Raw genomic sequence first — 6,000 nt, 5'->3', positions numbered from 1 at the left:
AATAGGATCTGGTCTATCAATACTGCCTCCAGATTAACCCTATAAGGGAACACTAATCAGTGGTAGCTTACAGGCAGATTCTAAAGTGTATTAGATTTCTGAAAGCTCCATCATCATTTTTTCTCATTGCCCTACACATAGCTCATCTCATTCTTATTCAGAATTTTCCTCTTCACACAGCCATTTGAGTTGTGGGTCATGCCCACACTAGCCAGTGTGATATAAGAATCATTTATTTAGCTATTCATTTAATGGTAGGGGAGATTGGACGTAGGAGATCATGCATGAAAAGAAACATCCACATGAGTTACAACCCCCACCATTATTTTTCAGGCTTCATTCAGTCTGCACTTGTCAGATCAAGTTAACATCACTCCTTACTTTTATTCATGGTATCTAATCTGGACTTAGTGACTGATGAGTATGCTAAGTTCCTCAAGGTCATGGCAGCCAACTACACTGTGTTCGCAACCATGAGTGAAAACTAAAAATAAACTTGAATCTATTTATTTTGCAAACTGTGGAATAACAGACTCAGTAGAACATTTCACTCCTATCTTCCCCAGTATTTGTGAATCCAGCACAGGACCATCTACATTCTTTCCACATCCAATACCAAGAAGTGGATTTGATGACCTGTCTTGAAGAGCTCCCATTCCAGTTTTCATTCTTGTGTGTCATGGTCACTTTTCCTACTGTGTCTGAAAGCTGAGTTACTCATTGTATGGATGTACTCTCTCAAGCAAATCCACAGTCCACCAGGGTAAGCGAAGGAAACATCCTTTCTGGTTCATGGCTCATCGTCATTTGGGGTTTGAACTCATAATTCAATCTCCATTAGTGGCCTTCACAGAATACTGAAAACAATTTTCAACTGGGATTTCTCTTGGTGGTACAGAGATTCTGAATGTCCTTGTATGCTTTTATCTCCTTAGCAGTCCTGAGTTTAGACAATTCCTTAGGGCACTGCACTCTCCTGCTGCTGAAGTTGTCAATAGGTATTAGGACATTTATCTTCATTTTGTATACTTTTTATCCTAGCCTGGCTGAATTTCGATGCTTCAGAAGCTAATTCCAGGAGTTCTAGTCAAGGACCTCTGCTGTCACACATAGAAGCATCCTTACCTTTACATACATATAATAATGAGAGATGGATAGATGATTGTTTGAGGAGAGGTACCATCAGCAAACACCCACAAATTAAATAAAGCAAAATTGAAATAACAGGCAATAAGTATCATGGGAAGTAGAAATTACCGTCTGTTGGATTTTGAGTCAGAATCAGAATAAGACTGGTTTTTGTCTCCTTCAGGAAAGCAGAAACTAAAAGGGACTGCGACAGTTCAGGAGTTATTATGTCTCAAGTGACTTATATGATGGGGTCAACTATCATTGATTTTGTATTCTAGTTCTCACTGAGGAAAAGTGGCTTAACCTAACTAAAATTAGCAAAACGTTTTCTGGTCAAATAATGAAAAGAATAAGAATCTGTAAATAAAATTGAAGTTTGTAAATCCATTCTTACATGCCTCATAAATTAATTGACAGAAGATCTGAATAATAAAAGTTGATTAGTGTTAGAATGAGAAATAAATAGCATTGCCAAATATATAGTGAAATTAGGACCCATGCACACCATTGGTGAGATGCAAAATGCATTGCTGTGACAAACATCAGGGAAGCTTCTCTTAGAAAATAAAAAATAGAACTAGCAGTCTGTTTTCTTGATCTGATTTAAAAGACCATTTCTTGATGTACATTCAGAATACTTGAAGATAAAGCTTAACCTTTCTATGTATATGTTTAAAACATTATCATCATCATCATCATCATCATTTTGGTTTTTTGAGACAGAGTTTCTCTTTATCTTTGGAGCCTGTCCTGGAACTAACTCTTGTAGACCAGATTGGCCTCTAACTCAAAAGACCTGCCTGCCTCTGCCTCCCGAGTGTTGGGGTTAAAGACATACACTACCACTGCCAGGCTAAAGCAGTACTATTTCCAACAGTGACCCTATCAAAGACTCCTGGTATTGGGGGATATGGAATCTAAACTGACTATCTGCTATGATCAGGCAAGTCTTCCAATGGAAGGAAGAATTGGGATACCAACCAGACCACAAATCCTTTGACCAACAATTTGTCCTCCCTGAAAGTTGTGCAGGGTGAAAGTGGCAGAGAATTTGTGAGAGAGGTCAACTATGACCGGTCTAACTTGAGACCCATAGTGAGAAAGGGAGTCCATGCCCCTGACACTGCCTGGAGGTCCGGGAACCAGAGGCTGGACAGCCCAGACAGAGATCTAGAATAGAACCAATATGAGTGGCAAGAAAAAAAATCGATAAAATGATTTCTGTGATATTCAGTTGTACTCATAGATTGGTGCCTAGCTCTGTGATCATCAGAAAGGCTTCATCTAGTAACTGATAGGAGCAGAGATCCACAGACAAACACGAGGCAGAACTCGGGAGCCTGTATGGGTCTGACCTAGGTATGTCCTCTTTATATATGTTACAGTTGAATATCTTGATGTCCTTGTGGGACTCGTAACAGTGGGAGTAAGGGTGTCTCTGACTCATCTGCTTTTTGGACCCTTTTTCTCCTACTAGGTTGCTTTGTGTAGACTTGGCATGAAGGTTTGTGTTTACTGTAACTTTTTACATAGTGTTTGTTATCCCTAGGAGGCCTGCTCTTTTTTTGAAGGAAAATGAAGCTATAGTGAGTCTGGGGAGAGAGAGGAGGTGGGGCTACTAGGAGGAGTAGAGGGAGGGGAAGATGCAGTTGGGATATACAGAGAGAAGAATAAAGACAAGCAAATAAATAAATATTTATTAATGAAATACAAATTTCATTGAATAATGAATTTATTCCATGTAAAATGGAATATTATTCAAAATCACAAAGAAGAAAATTATAACAAGGAAGCAACTCGAAAGAACTTTCACACACAATTCAATAAGTCTAATAAGTTTATCAGAAAGGGCAAACGTTGTGGTTGCACTTACATGAGGTATTAGGGGAGTGGCTAAATTAATAAGATACTGAAAGTGGAAGAGTGGTTATTAGAATCTGGACACAAGGTGGTGGGAAATTGTTGTCTATTGTGTACAGAATTTCAAGTTTGGAAAATGAAATATATATAGATATAGATAATGAAATATAGATAGACAGATAGATAGATGATAGATAGATAGATAGATAGATAGATAGATAGATAGATAGATGATAGATAGATAGATAGATAGATAGATAGATAGATAGATAGATAGATAATGGCCTCCCAGCATTGTAATGATATTTAATAGCCATGAACTACACATTTACACAGAAAAATAACAAATTTATGCTATGTGAATTTTTCTACAGTATAATAAACTATAGCAAAATATATTTAAGAAATTTTCAATAGAAGCTAACTCATTCTCTTTACTCATTGCAATTTTAATTAGTACTATAGATTAGATTTTTTTATTGGTTTTTCGAGACAGGATTTCTCTGCAACTTTGGAGCCTGTCCTAGAACTCACTCTATACACCAGACTGGCCTCAATCTCACAGAGATCCACCTGTCTCTGCCTCCCAGTGATGAGATTAAAGGCTAAAGGGGTGTGCCACCACTGACCAACTTCAGATTAGATTTTTAAAAATGAGTTTGTAGTACTTACTTTTTCAAGTTGGAGTTTATGTTTTGAATAGGGTTTCAAACAGTAATCAAAGGAATAGTCAGTATATTTTCTAAGAATCAGAATTATTTTCTTGTATGAATATTAGTGAAATGTGAATTACAGAATAAAACATTCTATTCACACCCAATTTCTCCAGTAAGAATCTACTACCAGTTAAAGAAGCACAGTTCTGAATAATACTATACACAACAAACATGGATACACACTCACCACACACATGCCACACTACCCAACACACATACATACCCACCCACCATGCATACATCAAACAAAACTCACACATCACACACACATACATACCACAGACATATGCATACATGTGACATACATGCATATACATCTTTGTCAATATATATATATATATATATATATATATATACATACACACAAATGTGCTCGTGCATACACACACACACACACACACACACACATACACACACATATATATATAATGAAGTATTTTTCATCTCCTACAAAACTTAGCAGAATAATGGTCTCAAATGCAAAAGAATTATTTAGAGAAAAAAATTACTATTTGAAAGTCTCTTTGGTGAATTATTGCATATAATATACAATTTATGTGGTGCCAATGTGGAGTACAGAGCTATTTAAAACTTCTCCACTGGGGAGATATTTTCTGGTGTTTATTCTGTATGTATGAATCCCCACTGAGTGTTCGTACTTAACACAGCTGTTCCCTTCTGAGGTGATGCTTCCTTTCTAAGCAGAGATGTAGGAAGACAGTACTATTTTCGTGACATTTTTCCTCCAAGGGCACCTCAATGATCGAATGGTTAAAATACAGCTCATTTTATTAATCTTTCTTCTCTCCTTATTGTATCTGTCATTGCAGAGACTGGCCCTCCTGTATTTGTCTTTTTATTCTCAATATACTCCTTGATACCTGCAATTAGCTTGCTTTGGACCTCAAATTATCCATCAAAATTTATCCATATTTTTTCTTAGTTTTTAAGGTACCATATTAGCTTAGGTCTAGGTAGAAACCAAGGACAATTCATTAATATGGCATACTAAAAAAGAGTCCTGTCTTGTGTTTTCCATCATGATAGTCACAGGGCTGAAGTCTTATTTGCAAGTTGTAAATATCAAAACACATATTTTTAATATATCATATTTCCTGACTTTCATCTGACAGTTATGGCCTGGTCTGATTTTTACTTAATTGCTCACACCTGACTATGATTATGATGATAGTACACTATTTACATGTCCAAAAACCCATTTGTAAATAAACACACAAAATGATATACAATAAATAGAGAAATGGAAGAAAATCAGAATAGATTGGATGTATTCAGGGTGGAATGGCCTTAGATGTGGAAGAAAATCAAAAGACATCAATGTGTGAGATTTGAGGGGGAGAAGGGAGACCTATGTGTATATAGTGCCCAATGTAAGAAGATAGCATGCAAGATCCTAGGTCTTCCTAGCAAAGGTATTTTCTAGCCCCACATTAGATATGTGCCACAAAGAAGGCAAGCTGAGCCTCTTGACTCCATTGTCATGATACCTCCTGTGGAGTCTGTGTGATATCTCACATAGGCTGTGACCCAAGCTTCAAGGAAGAGTGCCCACAGAGAAGATGTGTATGTACTTCCTACTTGAAGTCCTAGCACTTTGGACATTACCTGCTAATGTTCTAAGGAATATAGCCTTAGAACATGTTTCTTCTGGAAGGGAAGATAGCTTGTTTAAGTTTCCAAAGTCTACTGATGAGACATTGCCATATACAGAAGTGTATGATGTTAATGGGGGAGGATGGGTTAACAGTCAAGGCAAAAAGGTTTCCAGGTTTAATCTGACACAGTAAATGAAGAACAAAAGGCAAACTTAAGTAAGCAATTAAGACAAATTCAGCAAAAATGGGATAAGGAAAGAAGAGAGAGATAAATGCCTGTAACTTCTTGAGATTGGTTTTGGGGAAGGTTTGAAAAGGAGTTAGAAATATGGAGCAGGAGAAGAAAAGAAGTTCTTCTACATAAATTGAATAAATATAAAAAGACTGTAGACTATGTGACTTTTAACCACAACTGCTTGCCCTTGGCTCAAAATGCCATAAACTCATAGCCTAGATAAAGATTTATATCAAAACTAATGCCAAGCCATGTCTAACATGACCAACTGGAGACTCACATTGGGGACATATTCTAATGAAAATCTATTCTCATGTAACTGATATAATGATTTTAACAATAATCTGTATCACATGAAAACAATACATGCTGTTAAGCAATGTTTCTGTGTAAAGGATGAGCCTCATGCCTAGTAAAGGCACATTCAATTGCAATTCCTTTG

Source organism: Microtus pennsylvanicus, chromosome 1 (assembly GCF_037038515.1).
Source record: "Microtus pennsylvanicus isolate mMicPen1 chromosome 1, mMicPen1.hap1, whole genome shotgun sequence".
NCBI classification, from domain to species: domain Eukaryota; kingdom Metazoa; phylum Chordata; class Mammalia; order Rodentia; family Cricetidae; genus Microtus; species Microtus pennsylvanicus.
The sequence above is the reverse complement of the archived record's forward strand: the minus strand, read 5'-3'. Positions refer to the sequence as shown.